Here is a 16568-nt window from a genome sequence, read left to right as displayed (position 1 = left end):
TGGTATGCATGGCACCATCAGAAAACTTAAAAAAAAAAAATTACACTTACCTACCTGGCGCTCCCTCGCTGCGTCCTGCTCCGGTATCAGCAACTGCTTTATGCTTGTAAGCAGCACATGGCAGGGGCGTCATGCGCTGCTCACAAGCAGAGCACAGCTGCCGGAGTACTTACCGGGACTGTTCATTGGAGATCGGGGTGATTATTCATTGCTCTTCAGTAGCGCACAGTGTCAGCCCCCGGCTTCCTGCTGCTGCCGGCGGTCACGTGTGCCGCTACTTAAGAGAAATGAATATTCAATGGATTCATCATTCATTCATCAGGAGACTATTTCATACTGAACTACATTCAAGCGGGACTAGACGAAGAAAACCCTAAAATCATGTATCATGTTATCCGAAACAGTCAGAAAACTAGCCACATATTGGCAGATCCCAGACCTCAGACTATATACTTTGTAAGTTTATAAGCCACTCCAGTGTGAGGAATAGATAGTATGTGAAAATACCGCATATACCGCTCAGGGAACACTTACCTTTCAGAGATAATTTCCATATTCATACTAAATAATGGCACAGATCTCCCAGACATTATGATTGCACATATCCCTAGTCTTTATACCGATATTGCACTCATTCCCTGCCAGACCGCAGCATGGCCATTAGTTAGAAGCTGCTAATGATCTTTGGAGCAGGTAAGTTTTCCCTGAGTGGTCCATATTGGGCCGTCTGAAAACTGAGTTTAGTCTAGGACAATTTGTCTGCACTACTAATTATCAGCTGTTACATTACCAAACTAGGGCAGTCCCTATAGGAGAAAACACAAGAATTATACTGTATTGTCACATACTATCTATTCCTGACACTGGAGGGGCTTATAAACTTACACAGTATATAGTCTGAGGTCTGCGATCTGCCAATATGTGGCTAGTTTTCTCTTTTGGATAACATGATTCATGATTTTAGTTTTTTTGTCTAGTCTCACTTGAATATAGGTTAATATTAAATAGTCTCCTGATGACGCCTTTGGTGAGGATGATGAAACCCATAGAAATGAGAGAATTGGAGAGTGAGTGTGTAAATGTCACCTCACACTATATACTGAACTGTGGTGTACATGTTTTTTCTATTAGTCACCTATTAACTAATCTTCAGGGGGTGAATTATGGGTATAGTTTTACATTTGGAATTAATAAAGTTTAGTTTTATCCTTTTGTCAGCAAACATGAGGAATGACAAGAGACAACCCATTTAAGAAGATTCAATTTTGGTTAAAACTATTCCAACATTATGAATATAAAAAAGGCTTCTCCCCTATGTGACATCTCTGATGTTTATTAACAATTGATTTCCAAGTAAAATATTTCCCACATTAAGAAAATGAAAAAGGCTTCTCCTCTGTGTGACTGCTCTGATGTCTAACAAGAAGCGCTTTCCGGTTAAAACATTTCTCACATTCTGAACAGGAAAAAGGCTTCTCCCGTGTGTGGATTCTTTGATGGCGATCAAGATCTATTTTCCATTTAAAACATTTCCCACATTCTGAACATGAATATGGCTTCTCTGCTGTGTGAATTCTCTCATGTGTAACAAGACTTGAATTCTGAGTAAAACATTTCCCACATTCTAAACATCAAACAGGCTTCTCTCCTGTGTGAGTTCTTTGGTGCCTAACAAGATTCCCTTTCTGGTTAAAACATTTCCCACAATCTGAACACGAAAAAGGCTTCTCTCCTGTGTGAGTTCTTTGGTGCTTAACAAGATTGACTTTCAGTCTAAAATATTTTCCACATTCTGAACATGAAAAAGGCTTCTCTCCTGTGTGAGTTCTTTGGTGCATAACAAGATTGACTTTCAGTCTAAAATATTTTCCACATTCTGAACAGGAAAAAGGCTTCTCCCCTGTGTGAGTTCTCTGATGAGTAACAAGCAGTGATTTATGTGCAAAACATTTCCCACATTCTGAACATGAAAAAGGCTTCTCCTCTGTGTGAGTTCTCTGGTGATCAATCAAATGTGATTTCTGGATAAAACATTTCCCACAATCTGAACAGGAAAAAGGCTTCTCCCCCGTGTGAGTTCTATGGTGATCAACCAAATATGATTTCCGGTTAAAACATTTCCCACATTCTGAACAGGAAAAAGACTTCTCCCCTGTGTGAGTTCTCTGGTGACTAACAAGATGACATTTCTGGTTAAAAGTTTTCCCACATTCTGAACACGGAAAAGGTTTCTCCCCTGTATGAGTTCTATGGTGATTAACCAATTGTGAATTCCGGTTAAAACATTTCCCACATTCTGAACAGGAAAAAGGCTTATCTCCTGTGTGGAGTCTCTGGTGCTTAACACAATATGATTTATTGTTAAAACATTTCCCACATTCTGAACAGGAAAAAGGCTTCTCCCCCGTGTGAGTTCTATGGTGATTAACCAAATCTGATTTCTGGTTAAAACATTTCCCACATTCTGAACAGGAAAAAGGCTTCTCCCCCGTGTGAATGCTCTGATGTCTAACAAGAATCGCTTTCTTGCTAAAACATTTCCCACATTCTGAACATGAAAATGACTTCTTTGCTTTAGGAGCAGTTTGTTTCTTATTACCTCTTTTGTGACTTTGATTTTCCTTAGTAGTCGGTAATGAATCAGAAGATGGGACCTGTTTCATAGGATCAGATGACAGATCTTTGCTGTGAATGGATGATGGTATATCTGGAGTAATAGCAATCACTTCAGTTGTATCTTGTAGGATCTCAAGATTATCAGATTTAAAAATTGAAGAGTTCAGCTGTCCTTCTGATCTCCTGGTACAGTTATCTGCTAAGATTAAAAAAAAACAATTTTTTTTAATAAAATATCCTTTAGTTTTATATTTTTGAACATTTCTACTTAAACTGTCCATAAAAATGGCAAGCTATGTAAAAAACTTTAATTATTTACCAAGACAATGACAGTTCACAGTCTAATAGAAAACCTTGTTGGATGAGCCAGTAGTGTGTGGTGTTCAACTGTTTGTTCATTCTGCCTCCCAAATATCAAATAAAAAGAAACCAATCAATGTTATGTAGGCGAAAATAATACCAATTCTCATCTCACAAAAAACAAGTCCCCACTCAGGTCCATCATTTGTCAATGGAAAAACAGGTAAGGCAGGTTAGGGTTACTGTTAGGCTAAAGTTAGGGTTAGGCTAAAGAATTAGGCTTTTCTCAATTGTCTCCCAAATAATTTGGTCACGTCAGAGTTTTCTATTTCCAGAAAAAAAATTTAAAAAAATAAAATGGCCCATCAGTATTATAGTACAGAGGAGGCTTATGCACTTTCCTGTTCTGACAGTGAAGCAAGTGCAGTGTCAGATGGTGATGTGGATTTCGAGGGCTTTAGTAGCAGCGACAGTGATAGCTCAGAAATGAGCAGTGATTCTGGTCCATCCTCACACACAAGGACCAGTACAACAAGAAGGACAAATAGCGCTTCTGGAGAAATGTCTCCAGCTCAGGGAACAATGCCCAGTACTAGCGCTGTCCCTAGTGCTCGAGAATTGGCGCACACCAATGTCCAAGGGGCTTTGCCTCTTCATGTAGCATTTCCCAGATGGGAGGCTTCGGCTACTCCATTCATCCCTAATTTTAATGCCATTCCTGGTATAAATGTGGAGGTGGAAAATTTTGGACCAATTATTTTTTTTAATTTGTTTCTGACAGATAGCTTGCTAGAGCATATTGTCCTACAAATTTATATGCGTCCTAATTCATCAGCCAGAATCCATGATCCTATTATGCTAGGTCAAATTTATGGAACCAACTAATGTCCTAGAAACGAAAACATTTTCAGGACTTACATTCGCTATGGGGCTTGTTAAAAAACGAGCATTCAGTCTTATTAGTCCAACCGCCCTGTTCAAGCCACCCTTATGCTTTCTGCCTTTCTTCCTAGGACCCGTTATGAAAGCTTTTACATATATGAGAGGAAAGATAGCCAACTAAACCCACCAGGAGGCCCTACTTATCTGGGGACATCTGGAAAAATCGTTTGGGAGCTGATAACTCCATTTTTACAAAAAGGCTACAATCTGTATGTTGACAACTACTACACCAGCATACCTCTATTTAAAAGTCTGTTTGAACATAACATAGGGGCTTGTGAGAGCATTCGCAAAAACCATCAGGGGTCTCCACAATCATTGGTCAGCAAATAGTTCCGAAAGGGGCAGTCAGGGGCTTTACGCAATGGAAAGCTGCTTGTCCTCAAGTTTAAGGATAAAAAAGATATATCCTGAGCTCGATCCACACAGATGCCACAAGGGCCACTGCAGACCAACAGGGATCCACTACTCCAAAACCTGTGTCTGTCATGGACTACAACAAATCTATGGGGGTGTGGACCTTGCAGATCAGGTTCTACAGCCATACCAGGTATCAAGAAAATCATATATCTGGTATAAAAAGTTAGTCATGTATTTGTTTCAGGTGGCCACATAGAATTCTTTTGTATTATACAAAAAAGCCGGAAATGCAGATACTTTCCTTGATCATCAGGAAAAGGTCACTGAAAATCTTGTTTTTGAAAATTTTGTCCCCGCCAATCCTTTAGAATGTGAAGATGTCAGAAGACTCACTGAGCGACATTTTATTGCACTCATCCCAGTAACTGAAACAAGAAAGAACCCCCAGAGAAGATGTCGTGTATGTTCCTAGAGAGGAATGAGGCATGATCCCCGCTATTATTACCCACAATGCCCATCACTGCGCCTTATGCCTCCATGACGGCTTTACAATCTTCCACACAGAACCACGTTTTTGAACTGTTTTGACATTCAAGCATTTGGTTTCTTTAGTGACAGACACATTTGAGTAGAGCTGACTTAGGCCTCTTTCACACATCAGGTTTTCGCCGTCAGGCGTGATCCGGCGCTTTTGACAGAAACCGGATCCGGCGAAATGCAATGCCGGATCCGGTTTCCCCCCCATTGACTTGCATTTGCGCCGGATCGTCTGGAAAAAACGGCTACTGTAACGTTTTTTGTCTCCGGCGAAAAAGCCGGACCCACCGGATCCGGCGCGTCCGGCTTTTTCACACAATGAAAGCCTATGAGCGCCGCAATGCGCCTGATCCGGCGAAAGCCGGATCCGGTGGCCGGATCCGTTTTTTTTGGTCTGAGCATGCTCAGTAGCTCTGCCCACAAGACATATATAAAAGCAAGACAGTGGGACCCACAGCCACACCCAACATGCCACCCAAGAAAGCAACCAAGCGCAGCAGGAGAAGGCAGGAGACCACTGCAGCACCATCAGCACCACCACCACCCCAAATGGAGCAGCAAATGGAACATGCTGAGGAGGGGAGGCCAGCAGCAGATGAGAGACGGTAATTATCAAATCCCCCATTCCTCCAAACTAGGGCCATGGAATATCAAGATATTCATTGGCCCTTTGTTTCTCTTTATTCAACAGCCGCCCAAGAGATGCAGCAGCAGCAGCAGCAGAAATGGCATCACTGGCAGCAGCAACAGCAGCAGCAATACCCACAGCCATGGAGTCTGGCCATCAACAGGACAGCACATCTTCTTCTGGGAGCCCTCCCTCGCATCGTCAGCGTTTGACGGTAAGTTTTTATTTCCAAAATCCATCATCTCTGTAATATATGTCTATTCATTGCCTTTTATTTCAAAACAGGAATCACAAGATGAAGAGGAGCTCCCAGAAGAAGAAGGAAGGGGTGGACAGACACCTGGAGTGGGCTCACAATTGGTAAGTTTTTTGCATCAAACGCAGAAACACAACATCACACTACACACAACACATAGAAAACAATGTTCTGCAGACCACACACAGCAAACAAATGCCTACATCCAAAGACATAACATTTTTTGTTTTCTTCTCTAGTCTTCCCAATCTGGTGCTCGGCCAAGAGGTCCTCGCAGTGCCTCCCAGGGTCGTCGGCGACAGCAACGCGGCGGTCACCAGCGTGTAAGTATAAATATTTTTGCTTTGTTTTTTTGCACTTTTTATTTCATTTCTTTTGTGGAGGCTAATTATGTTATTTTTGTCTTTTTCTTTAACAGCCTTCACAGCGTGCTCCCGACTCTGACGGTGAGGATGGAGGACTCGATGTGGACCACCTCATCGATCTCGTCAGAGAAAGGGAGCCGCTCTGGAATATGGCTGACTGCCGCCACGCTGACCTTATCGTTACCCGACGACTCTGGGAGGAAATCTGTTCGCTCCTTGTGGGCCGCTGGGAGGACCTCGATGTTCGGGCCCAGATTAAAGAGCGTAAGTATATACAGTACCGGTTGCTTGATGTAAACCAGTGTTTCCCGAACTCCAGTCCTCGTGGTCCCCACGGATCATGTGTTCAGGATTTCTATTTACTATGGAAATCCTGAAAACATGACCCCTGGGGACCATGAGGACTGTAGTTTGGGAAACACTGATGTTGTATACTAACCACTCCTTTCTCGTTTCAGGGAACAGAATTGTGAATCGGTGGCGGTCTGTGAGGCATCGTTTCAAGAAGGAGTTCAATAAAGAGATGCGGGCCCCGAGTGGATCTGGAGGACGCAGGAGCAAGTACAAGTACGCACGAGCCCTTTCGTTCCTCCGGGAGACAATGCTCACCAGAAGGTAAATATTACACACCACATGTGACAAAAAAATGTTAGATGTAACTTTTTTTTTTCAGCCAGGGCCATACCATGTCAGTATTTTAATTGTTTTTTTTTCTCTTTATTCCACAGCACGGTGAGCAACACTCGGGAGCCTGCACGATTGGACCCTTCTGAGGCGATCCCTGAGGAGACCGGCACCGAGGGACACTTCGACCGCCCCGGTACATCTGCACCTTCCCAGCCTTCCCACACATTCGACCCATCTGTCCCATCCACCAGCACAGGAGCATCGTGGCCGCCTACATTACATGAAGCTGCTGGTGAGGAGATCGCTTTCCCTTTACCCCACCCTTCTGCCCCTGCCACCTCTAGTACACCTGCGGGTACTGGGCGGCAGCGGCAGAGGGGTCAGGAAAAGAGTTATGCGCAAGAGTTCTTGCATCTGAATGCATCTTTCCAGAACTGTCTAAAAGTCTTGTCAGAGCAAATCTCCGCAGGCTTTCAGCAGATCAACTCCAGCATTCTGGAGGTGAAGACACTTCTGCAAACCATGCATTCAGAAGCAAGATCTTCGCCAAACCACACCTTTTTCAGGTCTGTTGTGGAGCGCATGGCAACACTATCTCCTACCCAGCAGATGCATGTAATGCATTCGTGCCACGGTGCTCTACAGCAGGTTACCTCCCAACCTCCACCTCCCACCACTGTAGTTCCTCCACCTGCACCCCCTCCAGCCACTTTCCATCCTCCCCCTCCTATTACATCTGCACCCCCTCCAGCCACTTTCCATCCTCCCCCTCCTATTACATCTGCACCCCCTCCAGCCACTTTCCATCCTCCCCCTCCTATTACATACCAGCAACCTCACCAGTACCAGCAACCTCCCCAGTACCAGACATCTCCCCACTTCCAGCAACCTGCCCCGTACCAAACTCCTTCCCCGTACCAAACTCCTTCCCCGTACCAAACTCCTTCCCCATACAGCTTTCCATCAACATCATCTGCTCCTACAGTCCCTGCCCAACCCTCCACTCCACCGCCCACCACCTCTTCTGCCTCCCACATGTCCACCCATTCTGTAGCTTTTTCCACACCTTCACCTCTAACTGTTCCTTCCCCACCACGATCCCAGTCCTCTCTCCACACACCCAGTGTCGAAGTGTCCCGCAGCCCCTCCAGCAGTATTTCCACCCCACACTACACAGATTTGTAATGTGTGTTTTTTAATAAAAATGCCCATTGGGTTTAAAACCTGTATTAAAAAAGTTTTTTGCACTTTAAAAACATTTTACAAAAAAAAAAAAATTTAAATAAAAGTTAAATTATCGTTTCACAATGGTTGTCTGTCATTTCTTTCTGCGGCGAACTATGTTTAAAAAAAAGGTTAAATACAGGGTATTTCAAAGGTAAAAAGGTATTCAAAACCAGGTATATAACTGTGGGTAAATTTTAGCTTTTTGCCACAGTTGTGTTCCTGGTTGTGTTTGAAGCAAAGTATTTCACCTAAAAAGTTGTGTTTATTGTTGGTGATTTCCTAACAATGTACACAACTTTTGTTAAAAGGTGAAATACTTTGCATAAAACACAACCAGGTACACACCTGTGGCCTAAAGCTAAAAATAGAGACCATGACAAGATAGCCAACTTTGGTTGGCAAAGGTATATACTGTTGGTCCAGAAGGTACACAAGTTTGGTTAGGGCACAAATCTTTCACACTCTGTCATCCTGCCAGTGTACTCTGCCTTGAGGTGACATAAAGTATAGGGCAAAATTGTCCCTCATTACTGAAACCGTCACAGAACTTCTAGTGGTAATATTTCCAATGACAACATCCATCTTCGCCAGTAACTTGCTCTTCTCTCCAACCTGCACTTTCTCCTCTACAACCTGTCAAAGAAGGGCTGTAGGAACATGCTATATATAGTTTTCCAGTAGCCAATCCCGTTCGGAAGGCCACAAGGGTCAATTTTAAAAACCGGATCCGGCGTAATCCGTCGAAAAACGGATAGAAAAACGGATGAACCGGATGAGACGGATCCGGTTTTGTCTGTCAAGAACAAGACGGATCCGGCAGAAAACCGGATCCGGCACATCAGGTTTTACAAAACATTTGCTGGATCCGGCATTCCGGCACGACGCCGGATCGCGCCTGACGCCGAAAACCTGATGTGTGAAAGTAGCCTTAACAATTTCCCGGGGTAGGTGGGGGGAGGTCTCCAGAGACACAAGCTGGGCTCAATATATTGGGCACTACAATGACATTTTTGCAATTTTTGCTCTAAAACTTCTACGAGTTTCTGGAAATCATCCATGTAGTGAAAATGGTCACTATATCCCTAGATGAATTCCCAGAGGGATGTCATTTCCAACATGGGGTCACTTCAGGGGGATTCTGTTGTTCTGGCACTTAGCGGCTCTCCAAAGTGTCATAACAGCAGAATCCCCCTGAAGTGACCCCATTTTGGAAATGACACCCCTCTGGGAATAGAAAATGACCCCCCTCTGCGAATTCATCTATGGGTGTAGTGACCATTTACCTATCTATATATTTTCCAATGTAAAATCTGGGGTTAAAACAACATTTTAGTGGTAAAAATGTAATTATTTTTCTTCACTGCCCAATGGAATCCTCCATGAAGTGACCCCATTTTGGAAATGACACCCCTCTGGGAATAGGAAATGTCACCTCTTGCAAATTCATCTATGTACACCCATAGATTTACCTATGATGACCATCTACCTATTTTCCAATGTAAAATCTGTGGTTAGAACAACATTTTAGTGGTAAAAATATAATTATTTTTTCTTCACTGGCCAATGGTATAATTTTCTATGGAACAGCTGTGGTGTCAGTATGCTCACTGCGCCACTAGAATAATTCATTCAGGGAAGTATTTGGTAAAATGCAGTCACTTTTGGGGCTTATGCTTATCCGGCACCTCAGGGGCTCTGACAATGTGACATGTCACCCATAAACAATTCCAGCAAAATCTGCTCTCCAGTATGACGCTCCTTCCCTTCCGAGCTCTGCCATGCGCCCAAACAGTGGTTTACCCCCACATATGGGGTGTCAGAATACTCAGGACAAATTGAACAACTTTTGCGGTCCAATTTCTCCTGTTACCCTTTGGATAAAAAATGGAGGGCGAAAAGATCTTTTTTTTTTTTTTTAAATATTTTTTATTTTCACGTTTCTACGTAATTAACTTCTGTGATGCACTTGGGGGTTCAAAGAGCCCACCACACATCTAGATAAGCTCCTTGGGGGTCTAGCCAAAAAATGGGGTCACGTGTTGGGGGTTTTCACTGTTTAGACACGTCAGAGGCTCTGACAATTTGACATGTCACCTACAAACAATTCCAGCAAAATCTGCTCTCCAATATGGCGCTTCTTCCCTTCCAAGCATTGCCATGCGCCCAAACAGTAGTATTCTCCCACATGTGGGGTATCGGCGAGCTCAGGAGAAATTGCACAACAAATTGTATGGAGCAATTTCTCCTCTTACCCTTATGAAAATGCAAAATATGGGGCAAAAAATGAATTATTTGTGAAAAATGTTTTTTTTATTTCGACGACTCTAAGTTATAAACTTCTATGAAGCACCTGTGGATTCAAGGTGCTCAACACACATCTGGATAAGTTCCCTAAAGGGGTCTAGTCTCCAAAATGGTGTCACTTATTGGGGGTTTCCACTGTTTAGGCAGATCAGGGGCTCTCCAAACGCGACATGGCAACCGCTAATTATTACAGCATATTTTACATTCAAAAAGTCAAATGGCGCGCCTTCCCTTCCGAGCCCTGCCGTGCGCCCAAACAGTAGATTTCCCCCACATATGGGGTTTCGGCATGCTCAGGAGAAATTGCAAAACAAAATGTATAGTCCATTTTCTTCTATTACCCTTACGAAAGTAAAAAAAAATTAGGTCTAAAGGAAAATTTTTGTGATGGTGGGATCTGACACTGATGTTCCTTGAGCTTGAAGTTCACCTTTTGTTTAGAAGTTTTTCTGGGCTCTTTTGTTACCATTCGTATTATCCATCTCTTTGATTTGCCATGAATTTTCCTCCTGCGGCCACGTCCAGGGAGGTCGGCTACAGTCCCATGGAGCTTACATTTCTGAATATTATGTGCAGCTGTAGTCACAAGAACATCGAGCTGCTTGGAGATGGTCTTATAACTTTTACCTGTAACATGTTTGTCTATAATTTTCTTTCTAATCTCCTGAGACAACTCTTTCCTTCGCTTCCTCTGGTCCATGTTGAGTGTGATACACACCATGTCACCACACAGCACAGTGAGTATCTGTAGCCTCTATACAGGCCACTCACTGATTCCAGGATTGTAGACACCTGTGATGATAATTAGTGGACACACCGCGATTTATCATGTCCCTTTTGTCACATTATTTTCAGGGGTACCATCATTTCTACCCAGGCCTATTTCGCGAGTTTCATTTTTTTTTAAATTCTCTGGAAGCATGGCTGAAAAGCAATGTCTGACTTTCATTTGTTCATTTTCAGAAATGCTTTATTTATTATTACTTTTGTCAGATTCAAGTTATTTCTGTCACCATTGTGGGTTTTTCTGTCATTAAACGAGGGGTAACAACAACATTGACCCTGTGTGTATAGATTATAACTCTCAGTGAATTTATAAAATGGAATCACTTTATGGGGATTTCGATTATTCTGGTTTTCTGTCATTTAGTTATATTAGGGCTTCTGCATATGGTGTGTCCAATCTCATCTGGGATCTGTTCCTACTGTCCAGCTGGAGTAATCTGCTCCCTACTTCAGCCAATTGGAAAGTACCGCACCCTACTAAAGCGCAAAGCACATGGCCGGAATCTGCCAGATACAGCGCTGTTCTCCTCTGGTTCAGTCCTCTGTGCTCAGCTCCTGGCTTGAGTATTTGTTTCCTGTTGTGACTGTGGCCCGTTTACTGACTACTCTTGTGTCTTCTGATTCTGTCCTTCTGGTTCTGACCCAGCTACCTGACTATTCTTCTTGCCATCTAACTCCACAGAATAGCAGGTAACACCATGGTCCAAGCCTAGGGGTCCCAGTGTAAGTCCAGATTCCATGTAAGGGTGTTATAGAGCGATGAGCAAGGCAATCCTTGGGATATGGAAAGCAGAGAAGATAGGGCCAACCAGCAAAATGTCACCGGCGATGGCGGCGCCTGCGCAGTAGCATCTATAAGTAAGAGATAGAGGTTACTGGACAGGAGCCGCTGGTGTCATTTTGCTGGATGTAATTTTTTTTCTAAGCCTCACAATAGCCCCAATATTATAGGCATTATCAGCAATAACATCAAAGCTATTATATGCATTATGTAATAATGGGGGCAGGTCAGTGAGGGATCAGCGACCTGTCATAAGCCAATACAGATGAATATGTAATCAGAGCACCACATAAAGCCCCACCCACAGCCCCGCCCACAGCCCCGCCCCAGAGCACGAGAATCTCATTAACTGAAAACTACAAATACAGATTACACAACAGTAAACCAGAGTTGCCCTCATTTATGGTGGACCATTGGAGCTACTATGAATCCTGAGCAGAAGATTAGAGAAAATATTATTGCTCCCCATTTCAGGAGAGATTGTGCAGGAATCTGAATTCCTTAGGATGAAAAACAATGTAATTTATGACGTGGAGTGAATCCATGACACCAGGGCTGGAGCCAACACATCTCCTGCAGGCGGGAATAAATGTATATTACAGCCATCGGCCACACACAGCTTAGAGAGGTGAGTTGTGAAAGACTCGCCAGGATTTCAGTACCGCATTACTCGCCGAGTACCAAATCCTAACGAGTATACTCGCTCATCCCTAGGAACCATGAGACATTCAGCAGCACAGAAGGGAGATTCATCCGATAAGATCTCAGGGATCTAGGAAGCCAACAGCATCATTACCCTCCGCTTTCTCTTACAGGCCCAGCATAAGATTTTTCTTCAAGTGATTTTCTATCTTGTCAGCACATTCTACGTACGCTGTCATTTGGCTTTATAGTTACAGATCTGGGCAGGTAACGGTCAGTTTTTTGAGGTGGATGGATCCTCCAGGTTCTAAGTTCTATAGAAAAGGGCTATCAATGCCCAAAGAAATTTGAACAGTTTTGGGTGGAGGAGAATGTTATGGTCTAGAGGCAAAATGGTGGTCATGGTAATACGGCCGGACTACATCACCGATAAAGCAGCCACAGCCGGTGACTAAGAGGAATCTGTGACTTCTCTGCATTCAGTGGTTACTACTCACCTGGGTAGTCATATGTGGGAATCTCCTCTTTACACCACTCATCACCCCTCACATATGTCTCTGTAGTATTAATATAGGTGAGATCTTCACCCTGAAACAAATATTGTAAAAGTCACAGACAGATGGAGAAGTCCCATCTATGATCAGCTCTAATCCTGCCATCTCCACCGCTCTCATTACACAAGTATAAAACGTATAATACTGGTGGATAAAACAAGACTGAGCACAAGACCTTCACAGCCGTCTACACATCATAGGGGAGATCTCCTGACACCTTCTCTCCATCTACCTGATGATCCTGAGGAGCACTGGGATCTTCTTGTTTACAGTCCTGTGGAAGAAGAGGACGTGGACATCTCTCTGGCGTTGTCCTCTTACTGGATAGATCTGGAGGAAACACATACAGGGACTGAATTCATTCTCTACATACAGATAATTATAGGCCGTGTGTATTTAGTCCTGTCTATTACCTGGTGATGTGAGGGGCTGGGGAACCTCCATTATGACGTTCTTGTACAGATCTCTGTGTCCTTCTAAATACTCCCACTCCTCCATGGAGAAATAGACGGCAACATCCTGACACCTTATAGGAACCTGACACATACAATGATACCGTCATCCCCCGATCCCTTCATAGCGTTACTGTATAATGTCCCAGCATTCCCAGCAGTGTCACCTCTCCAGTCAGCAGCTCAATCATCTTGTAGGTGAGTTCTAGGATCTTCTGGTCATTGATGTCCTCATGGATCAGGGGGTGAGGTGGAGGCCCCGTGATTGGGCTCAGGGGTCGTCCCCATCCCTCAGACACAGGGTCCTGACAGCGATCACTAGAGGTCTTCTTCACCACTGTGTAATCCTGGTTATGGAGAGACACATTAATAAATCTCACTACAGACATTCCCAGAGTCCTCACCTCTCCAGTTCTGTCCATCTGTTATTAGATAAGAATGATGTAATGTGACGTCATCAGAATCTCTCACCTCTCCAGTGAGACGGAAGAGGATCTCTAGGGTGAGGTGTAACATCCTCTCCGCCATCTTGTCTCTGTCCATATCCATCCTTGGTGGGTAAATCAGGAAAATTCTCTTTTGCAGATCTTCACTGAGAGGATCCGATATTGTAGAGACCTGAATGAGAAGATGATCCGATGTAACATCATAAGAATCCTGTGTAATAATACAATTACTGGATATAATAAGGGAAACATATGAGGAGATTTATTATCTTACAGGGTTTAGTTTTCTCCCCTGACATCTACTAATAAAACCTATATATTTAGGCCACAGACAACAAGCAGTTTCCTCCTCGGAGTCGGCAGCTGAACACGTTCCTCATAGACTCATCTTCCATAACGCTAATTCTCGTCTCATTACCGACACTGGAATCGGCATTAGCAATACTGCAGGAGAGATTCATTACACGCGACATGAGAAATAACTACTTCATGATGAGGACGACATCTTCATCTTCTACTGCGGCTCTAGAGACAGATGTGGCCAGAGTCGGTCACTGCCTCCATCCCCACCGGCCGTCTATATGAAGGTTTCCCGTCTTCCCCGCACTGGAATCTTCTCTCCCGTTAGATCTCAGCTCTGAGTCACACACAGAAGTTTGAGGCTTTTCTGGAAGAACAGGACAGGAGAGATCTGAGGCCGATGTCTCCATGTACAGGGTTTCCCCTCGGGATAAGAGGCTTTTCTATCCCTTTCCCCCAATTAGAGGGGACACCTGTGGATATCGGGCTCTTTACCGGCTGCAGTCCTGGGGGGATTTACTCGGTAACGTGGACGTTGGACAAACGTCACCATCAATTCCCATCAGAGTGAAGGAACATCGCTCCTCTATTCAGCTCTATGGATCCGGGATGAAATCCACTGCTGCCCCTGCAAGAAAAGAGCGAAGTCTGGTGAGACCCCCGAGGCCGGAGATTTCTACAGCTGCTCTGTGCGCACAGGACCTGTGATGAGGTCACAGGGGGGAGGAGTCAGGGGTCACATGATCAGGGGCCTCAGTGTGTGCAGGACTCTGCTGTGCTGGTTGTCATGGTGCTGGATGAGGGGAAGTTTCTGTGTGGGGTCAGGAGGGGTTTACAGGGTGGATGTAGCGGAGCCGCGTGTGTACGAGGTGTACGGAGCGGAGCCGCGTGTGTACGAGGTGTACGGAGCGGAGCCGTGTGTGTACGAGGTGTACGGAGCGGAGCTGTGTGTGTACAAGGTGTACGGAGCGGAGCCGTGTGTGTACGAGGTGTACGGAGCGGAGCCGTGTGTGTACATGGTGTACGGAGCAGAGCCGTGTGTGTACAAGGTGTACGGAGCGGAGCTGTGTGTGTACAAGGTGTACGGAGCGGAGCAGTGTGTGTACGAGGTGTACGGAGCCGCGTGTGTACGAGGTGTAAGGAGCGGAGCCGCGTGTGTACGAGGTGTACAGAGCGGAGCCGTGTGTGTACGAGGTGTACGGAGCGGAGCTGTGTGTGTACGAGGTGTACGGAGCGGAGCCGTGTGTGTACGAGGTGTACGGAGTGGAGCCGTGTGTGTACGAGGTGTACGGAGTGGAGCCGTGTGTGTACGAGGTGTACGGAGCGAAGCCGTGTATGTGTGGACCCCTCTGTGTAGTCTGTATACCCCCATCTTCGGGCGCAGACCCCTCTCTGTACTCTGTACACCCCCAGCTTTGGTCACAAACCCTTGTGTATGCTGTATACACCCATATACCCCCAGCTTCGGTCGCAGACGCCTCTTTGTACGCTGTATACACCCATATACCCCCAGCTTCGGTCGCAGACCCCTGTGCATACTGTATACACCCAAGTACCCCCAGCTTCAGTCGCAGACCCCTGTGTATACTGTATACACCTGTTTACCCCAAGCTTCAGTGACAGACCCCGCGTCTCACACTGTATACACCTGTATTCCCCCAGCTTCCGTCACAGACCCCTCTGTGTATGCTGTATACACCCGTATACCCCCAGCTTCAGTCTCAGACCCCTCTGTGTACGCTGTATACACCCGTATACCCCCAGCTTCAGTCGCAGACCCCTCTGTGTACTCCATATACACCCGTATACCCCAAGCTTCGGTCACAGACCCCTCTGTGTATGCTGTATATACCCGTATACCCCCAGCTTCAGTCACAGACCTCTGTGTTCACTGTATACACCTGTTTATCCCCAGTTTTGGTAGCAGACCCTTGTGTACACTGTATACACCCATATACCCCCAGCTTCAGTCGCAGACCTTTGTGTATACTGTATTCACCTGTATACCCCCAGCTTCAGTCACAGATCCCGCGTCTCTCACACTGTATACACCTGTATACGCCCAGCTTCAGTCTCAGAACCCTGTGTGTATGCTGTATACACCCGTATACCCCTAGCTTCGGTCACAGACCCATCTGTGTATGCTGTATACACCTGTATACCCCCAGCATTGGTCGCAGACCATTCTGTGTATGTCATACACACCCGTATACCCCCAGCTTCGGTCGCAGACCCCTCTGTGTACGCTGTATACACCGTATACCCCCAGATTCAGTCACAGCCCCCTGTGTTCACTGGATGCACCCGTATATCCCCAGTTTTGGTCGCAGACCCCTGTGTATGCTGTATACACCCGTATACCCCCAGGTTCGGTCGCAGACCCCTGTGTACGCTGTATACACCTGTATTCCCCCAGCTTCAGTCAAAGACCCCTCTGTGTATGCT

At 45.1% G+C, this 16568-nt stretch overlaps 1 pseudogene; it reads right to left on the bottom strand.

Moving 5' to 3' along the window:
* Positions 1 to 1313: 1313 nt before the first annotated feature.
* The window catches only part of LOC141078394 (uncharacterized), a 60659-nt pseudogene continuing 45404 nt past the window's right edge, over positions 1314 to 16568 (bottom strand).

Source organism: Dendrobates tinctorius, unplaced genomic scaffold, assembly GCF_039654945.1.
Source record: "Dendrobates tinctorius isolate UK_male_01 unplaced genomic scaffold, ASM3965494v1 ptg000551l, whole genome shotgun sequence".
Classification (NCBI taxonomy): Eukaryota; Metazoa; Chordata; class Amphibia; order Anura; family Dendrobatidae; genus Dendrobates; species Dendrobates tinctorius.
This window is presented reverse-complemented; position numbering and strand designations above follow the sequence as displayed.